The following is a 15,865-nucleotide window of genomic DNA, read 5'->3' as shown; positions in this document are numbered from 1 at the left end:
TCAATCAATGCATCTATTGATCTCCTTGGCAATCTTAGGTGATTAGATTCTAATTCCTTGGTAATCCAATCTCTCTAAGCTTGAACAATTGCCCAATTCCTTGATTTAATTGCTCATGGGAAGAGATGAAGTATGGTCACTGATTATACCACATGTATTTCAAAATCAAAGTGTTGGGAGGATTACATGTCACTATATCCGCCCAGACCCCAATTTGGTCCAACATGAGAAAGCATTTCTAGCATGATCTCTGATGAGCGGATATTTTATACGCTTTTTGGGGTAATTTCATGTAGATTTTAGTATGTTTTAGTTAGTTTTTAGTATAATTTTATTAGTTTTAAGGAAAAAATTCATATTTCTGGACTTTACTATGAGTTTGTGTGTTTTTCAGTAATTTCAGGTATTTTCTGGCTAAAATTGAGGGAGCTGAGCAAAAATCTGATTTAGGCTCAAAAAGGACTGCTGATGTTGTTGGATTCTGACCTCCATGCACTCGGAATGAATTTTTTGGAGCTACAAGAGTCTAATTGGTGCGCTCTCAATTGGGTTGGAAAGTAGACATCCAGGTCTTTCCAGTAATATATAATAGTCCATACTTTGCATGAAGATAGATGATGTAAGCTGGCGTTCAATGCCAGTTCCATGTTGCAGTCTGGAGTTCCGCGCCAGAAACAGGTTGCAAGTTGGAGTTCAACGCCAGAAACAGGTTACAACCTGGTGTTCAACTCCAGAAACAGCCCAGGCACGTGAGAAGCTTAAGTCTTAGCCCCAGCACAGACCAAGTGGGCCCCAGAAGTGGATTTCTGCACTATCTATCTTAGTTTACTCATTTTCTGTAAACCTAGGTTACTAGTTTAGTATTTAAACAACTTTTAGGGACTTATTTTGTATCTCATGACATCTTTCAGTATGAATTTTATACCCTTTGATGGCATGAGTCTCTAAACTCCATTGTTGGGGGTGAGGAGCTCTACAGCGTCTCAATGATTTAATGCAATTATTTCTGCTTTCCATTCAAACATGCTTGTTCCTATCTAAGATGTTCATTCGCGCTTCACTATGAAGAAGGTGATGCTCCGTGACACTCATCACCTTCCTCAATCCATGAACGTGTGCCTAACAACCACCTCCGTTCTACATTAGATTGAATGGGTATCTCTTAGATTCCTTAATTAGAATCTTCATGGCATAAGCTAGAATTGTTGGCGGCATTCATGAGGATCCGGAAAGTCTAAACCTTGTCTGTGGTATTCCGAGTAGGATTCTGGGATTGGATGACTGTGACGAACTTCAAACTTGCGAGTGATAGACGCAAAAGGATCAATGGATCTTATTCCGACATGATCGAGAACCAATAGATGATTAGCCGTGCTATGACAGAGCATTTGGACCATTTTCACTGAGAGGATGGGAAGTAGCCATTGACAACGGTGACACCCTACATACAGCTTGCCATGGAAGGAGCCTTGCATTTATGAAAGTGAGAAAGCATTATGTTGCAAGAATTCAGAGGACAAAGCATCTCTAAAACTCCAACATATTCTCCATTATGCCCTTTCACTTTTTACAATTGAACTTGAAAAACACTGTTGTTGGAATTCTGACTAAGAATAATAAGATAACCATAGCTTGCTTCAAAGCAACAATCTCCGTGGGATTTGACCTTTACTCACTAAGGTATTACTTGGATGACCCAGTGCACTTGTTGGTTAGTTGTGCGAAGCTGTGAGAAATAGTCCATTAATATTGGCATACACAATTTCGTGCACCAAGTTTTTGGCGCCTTTGCCGGGATTGTTTGAGTTTGAACAACTGACGGTGAATCTTGTTGCTTAGATAAGGAAAAATTTATCTTTTTTACTAGAATTGCATCTTTTATTATCCTTTCAAAATTTTTTTTTCTAAATTATTAGTTTTCTTTATTAATTTTTAGTTTTTCTGTGAATTTAGTGTCATGTTTTAAGTTTGGTGTCAATTGCATGCTCTTCTTTGTCTTTCAATTTTTGAATTGCATGTTCTTTATTTTTCCTTGATCTTCAAATTGTTCTTGTCAAATTTTCTTGTTTGATATTTGGTTTTTCCTATTTTGTGTATTTTTCGAGTTTTCCTTGTGCAAGTTCAAAATATTAGTTTTCAAAAAAATTTTATTTTTATTTATTAAAAATACCTCTTTAAAACACGTTACATTTATAGCTCAATTGGCTAGAGCATTGGTCTATGTTCTTGGTAATTGGGTATCTTCTTCTTAAAATCTTTTTCAAAAATAATTTTTCTTTGATTGAATCTTGTGCCAAACTATAAGTTTGATGTTTTCTTGTTAATTTTCTTTAATTTTCAAAAATTTATTTTGGTTTTCTAAAAAATTTTAAGTTTGGTGTTCTTTCTTTTGTTCTTGTTGTTCTTGTGATTCTTCAAGGTGTTCTTGAGTCTTTCTTGTGTTTTTATCTTAAAATTTTTAAGTTTGGTGTTCCTTCGTGTTTTTCCTCCAAAATTTTCGAAAACAAGAAGCATTGATCTAAAAAATTTTAAGTCTTGTGTCTTTTGTGTGTTTTTCTCTTTCATCATAAAATTCAAAATTCAAAAGAATATCTTTTCTAACTATTTTTAAGCCATATTTTCGAATTTTTTTTATAAAAATTCATATTTCAATTTAAAAATTTTTCAAATCTCATCCTTTTAAAATTTTTTTAAAAAATATATCTTTTTCAAAAATATCCTAACCACTTTCTCTCTCCTCACTTTTTCGAAAATCTTCATAAAATATTTTTAAATTTTTTTATTTTTATTTTTACTTTTATTTTTATTTATTTTTATTTTTATTGTCGTCTTTATTTTATCTTATTTTATTATTATTATTTCAAAATTTTTATATAAAATAAAATAAATAAAATAAATTCACATCATCTCCCTTTTTCCATTATGGACCTAAGTGGAAATGAACAGTCCAGAAAGACTCTGGGGTCATATGCTAACCCCACTACTACTTCATATGGGAGTAGTATATGTATACCCTCCATTGGAGTTAGTAGTTTTGAGTTGAATCCTCAGCTCATTATCATCGTGCAGCAAAGTTGCCAGTATTCCGGTGTTTCACAGGAAGAGCCTACAGAGTTTCTGGCACAATTTTTACAAATTACTGACACAGTACGTGATAAGGAAGTAGATCAAGATATCTACAGATTATTACTGTTTCCATTTGCTGTAAAGGACCAAGCTAAGAGGTGGTTAAATAACCAACCTAAGGACAGCATAAAGACATGGAAATAGCTATCAGAAAAATTCCTGAATCACTATTTTCCTCCAAAATGGATGACACAGCTAAGATTGAGCATCCAAGGCTTCAAACAAAGAGATAATGAATCCCTTTATGATGCTTGGGAGAGATACAGAGAGATGCTAAGAAAATGCCCCTCTAAAATGTTCTCAAAGTGGGTGCAGTTAGACATCTTTTATTATGGGCTTACAGAGAAAGCTCAAATTTCTCTAGACCACTCAGCTAGTGGATCTATACACATGAGAAAGACAATTGAAGAAGCTCAAGAGCTCATTAATACAGTTGCCAGAAATTAGCATCTGTACCTAAGCAGTGAACCTTCCATCAACGAAGAGGCTAAAACAGTAACTGCTGAACTCAGTCCTACAGAACAAGTTACTGAATTCGATCAGCAACTAGATTTTCTAACAAAATAGCTAGCCAAATTTAAGGAGATACTACAAGAAACAAGAATGGCTAATATGAATATGGAAGTACAGTTGAAGCAAACAGAACATCAATTATCAAAACAAATAACAGAAGAGTGCCAAGCAGTTCAATTAAGAAGTGGGAAAATATTAAATACCTCACTTCAAGATAACAGGAAGCCAAGAAATGAGCAAACTAACCAAAATTCCTCTGAGGACAGTAAGAGCCCAGAGAGGAATAATTCTGGTGCTCAAACGCCAGAGAATGGGTGGAAAGCTGGCGTTGAACGCCCAAACCATGCTCAGTCCTGGCGTTCAACGCCAGAAACAAGCAAGGAATTGGTGTTGAACGCCCAAAGGAAGCACAGTTTTGGCGTTCAGATGCCAAAAACAGATAAGGAGTTAGCGTCTAACGCCACTCCAGCTTCCACTCTTGGCATTCAAATGCCAGTGGGAGATCAGACACATACAAGTGCTGATAACAACCCTTCTAAAAAGGCTTCTCAACCGACGGCTGTAGGCTATAAACCTGCAACAACTAAGGTTGATGAATACAAAGCCAAAATGCCTTATCCTCAAAAACTCTGTCAAGCGAAATAGGATAAGCAATTTGCTCGCTTTGCAGACTATCTCAGGACTCTTGAAATGAAGATTTCGTTTGTAGAAGTACTTAAGCAAATACCCTCTTATGCTAAGTTCATGAAAGGGATCTTAAGTCATAAGAAGGATTAGAGGGAAACTGAAAAAGTTTACCTCACTGAAGAATGCAGTGCAGTCATTCTGAAAAGCTTACCTGAGAAGCTTAAAGATCCCAGAAGCTTTATAATACCATGCACATTAGAAGGTACTTGTACCAAGCAAGCTCTATGTGATATTGGGGCAAGTATCAACCTAATACCTGCATCTACTATCAAAAAGCTTGGATTGACTGATAAAGTCAAACCAACCCAGATATGTCTCTAACTTGCTGATGGTTCCATTAAACACCCATCAGGCGTGATTGAAGACATGATTGTCAAGGTTGGGCCATTTGCCTTTCCCACTGACTTTGTGGTGCTGGAAATGGAGGAGCACAAGAGTGCAACTCTCATTCTAGGAAGACATTTCCTAGCTACTGGACGAACCCTCATTGACGTCCAAAAAGGAGAAGTAACCCTGAGAGTCAATGAGGACGAGTTTAAGTTAAATATTGTCAAAGCTATGCAGCATCCAGACACCCAAAATGACTGCATGAGCATTGATATTATTGACTCTCTGGTAAAAGAGGTCAATATGACTGAGAGTCTCGAATCAGAGCTAGAGGATATCTTTAAAGATACTCAGCCTGATCTGGAGGAACCAGAGAGAATAATAGTACCTTTGAAAATCCCTTAGGAAGAGGAAAAACCACGTAAACCCGAGTTCAAACCATTACCACCATCCCTGAAATACGCATTTCTGGGAGAAGGTGACACTTTTCCTGTAATCATAAGCTCTACCTTAGAGCCACAGGAAGAGGAAGCACTAATTCAAGTGCTAAGGACATACAAGACAGCTCTTGGGTGGTCCATCAGTGATCTTAAGGGCATTAGCCCAGCCAGATGCATGCACAAGATCCTATTAGAGGATGATGCTAAGCCAGTGGTTCAACCACAGAGGCAACTGAATCCATTCATGAAGGATGTGGTACAGAAGGAGGTCACTAAATTACTAGAGGCTGGGATTATTTATCATATTTCTGATAGCCCCTGGGTAAGCCCTGTCCAAGTCGTCCCTAAGAAGGGTGGCATGACAGTGGTTCATAATGAAAAAAATGAACTGGGTCCTACATGAACAGTTACAGGGTGGCGTATGTGTATTGATTACAGAAGGCTCAATACAGCTACCAGAAAGGATCATTTTCCTTTACCATTCATAGACTAGATGCTAGAAAGACTAGCAGGTCATGAATACAACTGCTTCTTGGATGCATATTCACATTGCAGTAGATCCCCAGGATCAAGAGAAAATAGCATTCACATGCCGATCTGGAGTATTTGCATACAGAAGGATGCCATTTGGTCTGTGCAATGCACCTACAACCTTTCAAAGATGAATGCTCTCTATTTTCTCTGATATGGTAGAAAAATTTCTGGAAGTCTTTCGTGGATGACATTTCAGTGTTTGGAGACTCATTCAGCTCCTGTCTTGACCATCTAGCACTTGTTCTAAAGAGATGCCAAGAGACTAATCTGGTTTTAAACTAGGAGAAATGTCACTTTATGGTGACTGAAGGAATTGTCCTTGGGCACAAAATTTCAAACAAGGGAATAGAGGTGGATCAAGCTAAGGTGGAGATAATTGAAAAATTACCACCAGCTGCCAATGTTAAGGCAATCAGAAGCTTTCTGGGGCATACAGGATTCTATAGGAGGTTTATAAAAGATTTTTCAAAAATTGCCAAACCTCTGAGTAATCTGCTAGCTGCTGACACGCCATTTATCTTTGATAAAGAGTGTCTGCAGGTGTTTGATACTCTGAAAGCTAAGCTGGTCACAGCACCAGTCATCTCTGCACCAGACTGGACATTACCATTTTCACTAATGTGTGATGCCAGTGACCATGCCATTGGTGCAGTGGTGGGACAAAGGCATGACAAGCTTCTGCACGTCATTTACTATGCCAGTCGTGTTTTAAATGACACACAAAAGAACTACACAACCACAGAGAAAGAGTTACTCGCAGTAGTTTACACCATTGACAAGTTTAGATCTTATTTAGTAGGATCAAAAGTGATTGTGTACACTGACCATGCTGCTCTTAAATATCTACTCACAAAGCAGGATTCAAAACCCATACTCATCAGATGGGTGTTGCTTCTGTAAGAGTTTGATAGAAAAGGGATAGAGAACCAAGTAGCAGATCATCTGTCCCGAATAGAACCAGTAGAAGGGGCGTCCCCCCTCTTACTGAAATCTCTGAAAACTTTCCGAATGAGCTACTCTTTGCCATCCAGGAAGTGCCATGGTTTTCAGACATTGCAAACTACAAGGCAGTGAGATTCATACCGAAAGAGTACAGTAGGCAGCAATTAAAGAAATTGATCACAGATGCAAAGTACCATCTCTGGGATGAACCATATCTCTTCAAGAGATGTGCAGACGGAGTAATTCATAGATGTGTGCCTAAATAATAAGCACAGAAGATTTTTTGGCATTGCCATGGATCACAGTATGGAGGATATTTTGGAAGTGAGTGAACAGCCACAAGAGTCCTCCAATGTGGCTTCTACTAGCCTACTCTCTATAAAGATTCCCGAGTGTTTGTACTTAATTATGGCAGTTGCCAAAGATCTGGTAATTTGCCTCACAGTTATTCCATGCCTCAACAAGGGATCTTAGAGATTAAGTTGTTTGATGTATGGGGTATTGACTTCATGGGGCCCACCATCATACTCAAACACTTATATTCTGGTGGCAGTGGATTATGTATCCAAATGGGTGGAAGCTATCGCAACACCCACTAATGACACTAAGATAGTGCTAAAATTCCTCCAGAAACACATCTTCAGCAGATTTGGTACCCCTAGAGTATTAATCAGTTATGGGGGCAATCATTTCTGCAACAAACAACTTTACTCTGCTTTGGTTCGATATGGAATTAGCCACAGGGTAGCCCCTCCATATCATCCACAGACAAATGGGCAAGTTGAAGTCTCTAACAAAGAACTTAAAAGAATCCTAGAACGGACTGTGATTAACCGTAGAAGGGATTAGGCAAGAAGCTTGGATGATGCTCTGTGGGCATACAAAACAGCATTCAAGACACCTATAGAAACTTCTCCATACCAGCTGGTGTATGGAAAAGCCTGTCACTTGCCAGTGGAACTGGAACATAAGGCCTATTGGGCAACCAGATTCCTAAACCTTGATGCCAAGTTAGCTGGAGAAAAACGATTGCTCCAGTTAAATGAGCTAGAGGAATTCAGACTCAATGCTTTCGAAAATGCAAAAATTTACAAAGAGAAAGCAAAAAGATGGCATGATAAGAAACTATCATCCAGAGTCTTTAAGCCAGCGCAGAAAGTTCTACTATTTAATTCTAGGCTCAGATTATTCCTCGGGAAATTGAAATCCCGGTGGAGAGGTCCATATGTGATTACAAGTGTGTCACCATATGGATACGTGGAGCTTCAGGTTAATGATTCTAACAAAAAGTTCATTGTTAATGGATAGAGACTTAAACATTATCTTGAAAGCAATTTTGAGCAAGAATGCTCAAAACTGAGACTTGATTAAAGCTCAGTATTATTCCAGCTAAAGACAATAAAGAAGCGCTTGCTAGGAGGCAACCCAGCCATTTACAAAGCTTATTTGTCAATTAATTGATTTTTACAGGTTTATGTCAATTATCTTCAAGGTAAAATAGCAATTGCTTGAGTTCACAGAGTTACAGAATGATTCAGAGGATAAAACAGCAAAAAGAAGCTCACTGGTGCAAAAAAAAGCAAGTAAGAGCTGTTTTGGGCACTGAACGCCCAAAAGAAGCACCTAATGGGCGTTCAACGCCAGTAAGGATAGCCATCTGGGCGTTAAACGCCAGAAAGAAGCATCTTCTGGGCGTTGAACGCCAGAAAGAAGCACCTTCTGGGCGTTCAACGCCAGATTTATAGCGTCCTGGGCGTTCAGAAAAATGCCCAGTGACGAAGGAGTTTCTGGCGTTCAACGCCAGCTAGAAGCAACAGCTGGGCATTGAACGCCCAGGAGAAGCTGCAAATAGGAGTTAAACGCCCAACACATGCAGCGTTTGGGCGTTTAATGCCAAGATTGTGGGGAGGAGGTAATTTCGTTTTTAATTCACATTTTTCAAAATTTTTATATTCCAATTCATGATTTCTTGCATAAACATGTTACAAACTCTCATCCTTCAATTCCAAAAATTTTAATCCTAATTTCTAAAATCCCTTTTTCAAAAATATCAAATGTATCTTAATTCATAAACACAAATCCTTTTTAAATCCCATCCAACTCCTTTTCAAATTTAAAAAAAAAAAACTCAATTATCTTTTAAAATCTTTTTCAAAATAAAAATTCAGATTTATCTTTTTCAAATATCATTCACAACTTTTTAATTTTAAATTATATCTTTTTCTTATCATATTTATCTTTTATAAATCATATCTTCTATCTTATCTTTCTTCAAAATTTTCGAAAACCCACCCCTCCCTTTAAATCCACATTCGACCTCCCTCCTCTCATCCACCATTCGATACTAGCTCTCCTTCTATCCCTCTTTTTTCCTTTCTTTTGCTTGAGGACAAGCAAACCTCTAAGTTTGGTGTGTTTATCCATGATCACTAAACCATATTCACTAAGATCATGGCTCCTAAAGGAAAACAACCCACTCCAAGAGGCAAGAAAGAGAGTATTCTAAAACCACTTTGGAATCAAGGGAAGTTCTTAACCAAAGAACATTCAGACCATTACTACAAAATAATGGGTCTAAGGTCAGTGATCCCAGAAGTTAGATTCGATCTGAAAGAAAACAAATATCCGGAGATTCAAGAGCAAATTCAAAACAGGAACTGGGAAGTCCTAGCTAATCCTGACACAAAGGTGGGAAGAAACATGGTTTAGGAATTCTACGCTAATCTGTGGCAAACAGACAGGCAGAGAACATCTAGAACTGCCCTCTATGACTATCAGACCTTGGTCAGAGGAAAGATTGTTCACATTCACCTTGACAAAATCAGGGAGATCTTTAAGCTACCTCAGCTGAAAGATGACCCAGACTCCTTTAATAGGAGAATGATGAGAACAAATAAGGGCATGGACAAGATTCTAGAGGATATATGCATCCCTGGAGCCAGGTGGACCACCAGCACCAAGGGCGTCTCAAATCAACTCAAGAGAGAAGATCTCAAACTAGTCGCCAGAGGCTGGCTGGACTTCATTGGGCGTTCTATATTGCCCACTAGCAACCGTTCTGAAGTCACATTTAAAAGAGCAGTGATGATCCACTGCATTATGTTAGGAAGAGAAGTGGAAGTTCATCAATTGATTTCGTGTGAACTTTACATAATTGCAAACAAGAACTCCAAAGATGCCAAATTGGCTTATCCTAGCTTAATATCTATGCTATGTAAAAATGCTGGAGTAAAGATGGGAATAACTGAGTATATCTCAATTGAGCGACCAATCACCAAAACGTCAATGGAAAAATAACAAGTGCAGGATGACCCCATCAAGAGGAGAGCACAGGAATTCCTCCCGGAATTTCCTCAATTTGAGTACTGGGAGCATCTTGAAGCATCGGTTACCAAGTTGCAAGAAGCTGTGGACCAAATAAAGGAATAACAGAATAATCAAAATAGCATGCTTTGCAAACTGCTTGGGGAACAAGAAGAGCAAAGGCGTGACTTGAAGGAACTGTAGCGTCAAAAATTATCTCTTGAAAGATCAAGCACCCCACAAACCAGAGGAACATCCACTTCCCAAAATAAAGGTTGTTGAGTCCTAATCTTAGCTTTACTCTGTGATAGTTGTCTTATAGATTTACCTTAGAAGTTATATAGGAGTAGTAGTAATTAGTATATCTATTTTGATTTTATTTTCAAATAAGCTATAATTTATTTTTCTCATCATCATCAATGGATAGGAGGGCCCAAGAAAATAAATCCAGGCCTAAGCGGCTAAATCAAGCTGTCCCTAACCATGTGCTTGTGGCATTAAGGTCCAAGTGAAAAGCTTGAGACTGAGTGATTAATGTCGTGATCCAAAGCAAAGGAGTGTGCTTAAGAACTCTGGACACCTCTAATTGGGGACTCTAGCAAAGCTAAGTCACAATCTGAAAAGGTTCACCCAGTTATGTGTCTGTGGCATTTATGTATCCGGTGGTAATACTGCAAAACAAAGTGCTTAGGGCCACAAGCAAGACTCCATTTGCTGTTTCTGCCACTCTCTTTGTTGATCCATCCAACTAGAGAGTTGTTTTTCTTGATGATCCATCCTTTGAGCTTGGACATGTAGTTGTTGTTCTTGTCCCTCCATATAGCTACTTGCCATATACTCAATGGCTTCCTTGATGTGATACAGATTTATATTGGTTGGATCAAATTGTCCTTCTTGCTGGTGCCCTGTTTGTTGGGGTTCTTCTTGGTGAGGTTCTTCTAGGTGGGGTTCTTCTTGTGCAGTTCTTTTCCCTATCCGAGGTCTTCTTTGTTGTTGAGCAGGTGTCACATAGTGTATGCGTTGGAATGTGACTAATCTCCCAGGATTTACCCATTGTGGATTGTTGTCTTCAAATACCACTTTGGCTTTCATGCATAGCCTCAGGATGGTGCTGGGGTACCAAAGTCTAGCACCCGGATCATTCTTCTCGGCTGAATCCTGGATTCCTTCAGCTATAATCTCATGCACATTGATGCTTCCACCCTTCACTAGGCAATGTACCATGGTGGCTCGAGCTATATTGACCTCAGAATTATTTGCGGCTGGAAGGATAGACCTCCTCACTAGCTCAAACCATCCCTTGGCTTCTGGGATGAGGTCTCCTCTCCTACTGAACTTCGGCCTCTTGTCCGAGTATCTCTCCTAATCAGATCCAATAACACACATATCACTCACGATTTCTTCAAGTTCATCTTCATCAGGGGCATTACTTATTCTTACTTGATAGCTAAGCTCATCAAAATGTGGTGATTTCAGTTGAAGAGTCCTTGTTATAGTAATGGGGCTGAAGTCCACCTCTGTTCCTCTTACATAACTTTTGAAGGTGGGGACCCTAGTACTATCTTCTCTGACTGCATTTGCATAGAACTCCTTGATGAGGTTTGCATTTATCTTTGTCTTTGGATTGGTGAGCTTTTGCCAACCCCTCTGTGCAATCTTTTCTCAGGGAACATGTAGAAACAGAGAACAACAATTCATTCCACATAATTTTTAGTTTTAGATCTGAATTGGCTCCTCCCCTAGGTTTTTATCACTTGACATTCATAATTAGGATTTTTGGAAGATTTTGCTTTTTAGCTTTTGAGAAGAGGCCACCTCCGGTACTAGTCATTATACTTTGCTATTTACTTTTTACTTATTCTTCCATATCATTATTCTCTCTAGAGTTGACATTGGATTGTTTTCACAAGTTATTAATATAGAATAATATTTTTATTTAATCCCTTTTCATCTTTTATTTATCATGTCTTCCTTTAATTCCTTTTTATATGTCATGAGTTCTATATTCACAATGAGCGAGAAGTTCCCTAACTTGATGGGGAGTTGATTGAAAGGAAACCTTTTGTTGGGATGCTTGAAAGGATAATTATAATTGGGTTCATTGTTGGAATGCCCTCTATTCACAGACACTAATCCTTTTCAATGAGCAGATTGGGACTTGTGAACAGAAACAACATTCCAACGTGTTTAACTCTCCCTTACCTAGTAAGGGGTAACTAAACAGAGCAACCTTCAATTATCTATTAATCTTGAGAGTACTTCAACAAGAATAGGGCTTCCAACTAATCTACTCCCAGTCAAGGCTTTTATTTAGAATTAATTAAATTCTCTATTTTAATTTCCTGTTTATCAACTCAACCATTTCTAAAAACACCTGATTGATAAAATAGCACATCTCTCTGCAACTCGTTGGGAGACGACCTGAGATTCATACTACCAGTATTTTAATTTTAATCTTTGTGACAACCCTTTTTAAATTGATAAGCGGATTTTTGGCTGGTTAAGGACTGTACTTGCAACGTATTTCTATTAATAATTTCTTAACTTACCAGTTTCTGCCACGTCAGGTGGCCCTAGTTGAATAAGAGCACTGCAATCCCTATTCATCTTTATTGTTTGTCCACCTTTCAAATAACTCTTTCTGGCTAATAGCTCCTTTATATACTTTATGTAGGAAGGCATTTGATGGAGGGCTTTAATAAATGGTATATTTACATTAAGAGATGCAAACATGTCGAGGAATCTTGAATACATCCTCCCTGCTACACCACCTTTAAGCCTTTGGGGAAAGGGTGCATATGGGTTAAATGTCTCCTTCTTCTTCAGCTCTTCCTTGAGTGTGGGTTGAGGTGCATGGCTCTTTTCTTCTTGGTTTCCCTTTTGATTGTCTTGGAGGTGTTCTACTTCATTCATACTCCTCTCATCACTTGTGGTGATCATCTTACATTCTTTCCACCTTATTTTCTTTGTTTCTCCTCTTGGGTTCTTCTCAGTGTCACTGGAAAATCCATCAGTGGGATTGGGAATTTGTTGAGATAGATACCCTACTTGTGACTCCAGTCTCTTGATGTTTTCTCCTTGGTTTTTGATATTGGCTCGCACTTCTTCCTTAAACACCTTGTTGTCTTCGACTTCTCTACATAAATCTTCAAGTAGAGTCTCAATTTTTGAAAGACTATCCTCTATTAGTGATGGTGGGTTGTGATTAAATGGTTGAAAAGGGTGGTTAGGTGGTTGTTGATAGGGTCTCTGTGAGGTACGTTGGTGAGTTGCATTGTTGTTGGAGTTGAGGTTGTGGCGTCTCTGGTCTTGACCCTGGTCTTATTGATTTCTCCAACCAAAGTTGGGGTGATTTCTCCATCCAGAGTTGTAGGTTTTGGAGTATGGGTCATGGATTTTTCTAGGTGAGTTTCCAACATAGTTGGCTTGTTTCCAGTCACTTTCTTCTCTTATATTCACTCCTTCTTGAGTTGGTGATGAAGTGATGACTGCTGTAACATGGTTTTCCTCCACCTTCTTCGTGAGATCTGCTAGCTGCTTGGTGATCATCTTATTTTGAGCTAGCAATGCATCCATGTGGTTCAGCTCCATTACTCCTCGAGTGTTACTTCTTTCAGAGGCATAGAAGTAGTCATTCTTAGCCACTGTTTCAATGACATCTATAGCTTCTTCAATGGTTTTCTTCTTGTTTAGAGAGCCCCCTGATGAATGATCTACAGCCTTCTTTGACTCATAGGAAAGACCTTCATAGAAAATGTGAAGTTGCACCCATTCATTGAACATATCTGGTGGGCATCTTCTTGTTAAGTCCTTGAACCTCTCCCATGCCTCATAGAGAGTCTCACCATCTTTTGCCTGAAAGTTTGCACCTCAGCTCTTAGCCTGTTAATTCTTTGAGGAGGATAGAATCTTGCCAAAAATTTGTTCACCACATCTTCCCAATTTGTTAAGCTCTCCTTTGGAAAGGATTCGAGCCACTTGGATGCCTTGTCCCTGAGTGAAAAAGGGAACAACAGCAGCCTATAGACATCCGGGTGGACTCCATTAGACTTCAAAGTGTCACAAATTCTCAGGAAGGTGGTTAGATGTTGATTGGGGTCTTCTTGAGCACTTCCTCCAAATGAGCAGTTATTCTGAACAAGGGTGATGAGCTGGGGTTTTAGTTCAAAGTTGTTGGCATGTATGGTGGGCTTCTGGATGCTACTTCCATAGTTTCCTGGATTTGGATTGATATAGGAGCCTAGAACTCTCCTTTCTTACCCAGCATGATTTGCAGGACCTTCTCTAGCATGGTTGTGAGCGTCTTCTTCATGATTGTTTTCCAAGTTCTCTTCCATGTTGGGTTCAGAGTACTCTTCCTCTTCCTTAGCACCAACAACTCCTTTCCCTCTTGCTTTCCTCCTTAATCTCCAGAGGGTTCTCTCAGGTTCTGAATTGAAGGAAGTTGAGGTTCCCCCTCTAATTCCTGTCATACAACTAACAAAACACGCAGCAAGAGATAAAATGAAGAGGTTATTCTTGTTAGAATGATTGTTAGTGTGAGTGATGCAAATTATCAAACAGTTAGTGGGTTAGTGAGCAAAATTGTAGATAATAACAAAGAAAGAAAGAAAAACAGAGAGGGTATAGAGGATGAGGAAGAAGTTAAACAAAGTGAAGATAAATGACTGAATAAAGTAAACAAACAAAGGAAAAATGCTCAATCTAGTGAGCTTCCAACTTAATCATTGTTGATACAAAATCAATCCCCGGCAACGACGCCATAAACTTGATGCATGAAAACTTGTCTCTCAACAAATTTACCGTTGGCAAGTATACCAAATTGTCGTCAAGTAAAAACTCACAATAGAGTGAGGTCGAATCCCACAGGGATTGATTGGTCAAGCAACTTTAGTTGGAAGAGTATGCTAGTTGAGCTAAACAGAGTACAGTTTGAGAATTGCAGAAAATTAAATGATGGAAAAGTAAATAGCAGAAATTAAAGTGCAGAATCTTAAAGGGGGATATGGGGTAATGAGCAGAAAAATAGATGACAGAAAATAAAGAGAATGGGTAAGATCAGAAATGGGGGATTCATTGGGCTCAGGAGATGTTGTATTCTCCAGATCAAGTTCATTTTCATCTCTTCCTCAATCAATGCATCTATTGATCTCCTTGGCAATCTTAAGTGATTAGATTCAAATTCCTTGCTAATCCAATCTCTCTAAGCTTGAACAATTGCCCAATTCCTTGATTTAATGGCTCTTGGGAAGCGATGAAGTATGGTCACAGATTATACCACATGTATTTCCAAATCAAAGTGTTGGAAGGATTACATGTCACTATATCCACCCAGACCCCAATTTGTCCAACATGAGAAAGCATTTCTAACATGATCTCCTCATCCCTTTTCCAAGGCTCAGAGGAGATCCAATTATGGAGAGTTTCTCTTCCAAGACAACTAACCAATTGAATTAAGATCGAAAGCTTTCTAGTAAATCAAAAGAGAAGAAAGAAGAAGAGAATGAAAACTATAATTGATCCATCAAATTATAACAGAGCTCCCTAACCCAATGAAAGGGGTTTAGTTGTTCATAGCTCTAGAAATGGAAAATGGCAGAAAATGATACATCCAGCTAAAAGTGCAGAAAAGTAAATATACAGAGAGTAGTTCTCCAAAGTGCCAAGCTTCTCTATAGTTCAAAACTACTCCTATATATACTACTCCTCTTGATCTTCTAGTGAGTTCTTCAAGTCTTGGATGTGGGCTTTGGATCTTGAGTTGAAGCAGTTCCAATCTTTAGTGGGCCCAGCTTGCAAAGAGTATGAATTAGGCATGGGCGTTAGTGAAGTTAACGTTAAGTGACATTGTGGGTTCGAGAACGTTAGTGGCAATCACAATTTTCACTAACGTTATAACCCCATATAGCCTACGTTAACTCCAACGTTAGTAGCCCTAACGTGACCACTAATGTTGCCTCGTAAATCTTCGCTAGCGTTATTGGGACTCACCT

General features: G+C 38.7%; 1 non-coding gene across 1 annotated transcript; it reads left to right on the top strand.

The window, feature by feature from the left end:
* The first annotated feature begins 13,650 nt into the window (after nucleotides 1-13,650).
* On the top strand, nucleotides 13,651-13,756 carry LOC127741826 (small nucleolar RNA R71). The gene has a single exon (XR_008003031.1). It is a non-coding gene; the product is annotated as a small nucleolar RNA R71 (small nucleolar RNA).
* Nucleotides 13,757-15,865: the final 2,109 nt, after the last annotated feature.

This window comes from Arachis duranensis, chromosome 9 (genome assembly GCF_000817695.3).
Source record: "Arachis duranensis cultivar V14167 chromosome 9, aradu.V14167.gnm2.J7QH, whole genome shotgun sequence".
NCBI classification, from domain to species: Eukaryota; Viridiplantae; Streptophyta; class Magnoliopsida; order Fabales; family Fabaceae; genus Arachis; species Arachis duranensis.
The sequence above is the reverse complement of the archived record's forward strand: the minus strand, read 5'-3'. Positions and strand labels throughout refer to the sequence as shown.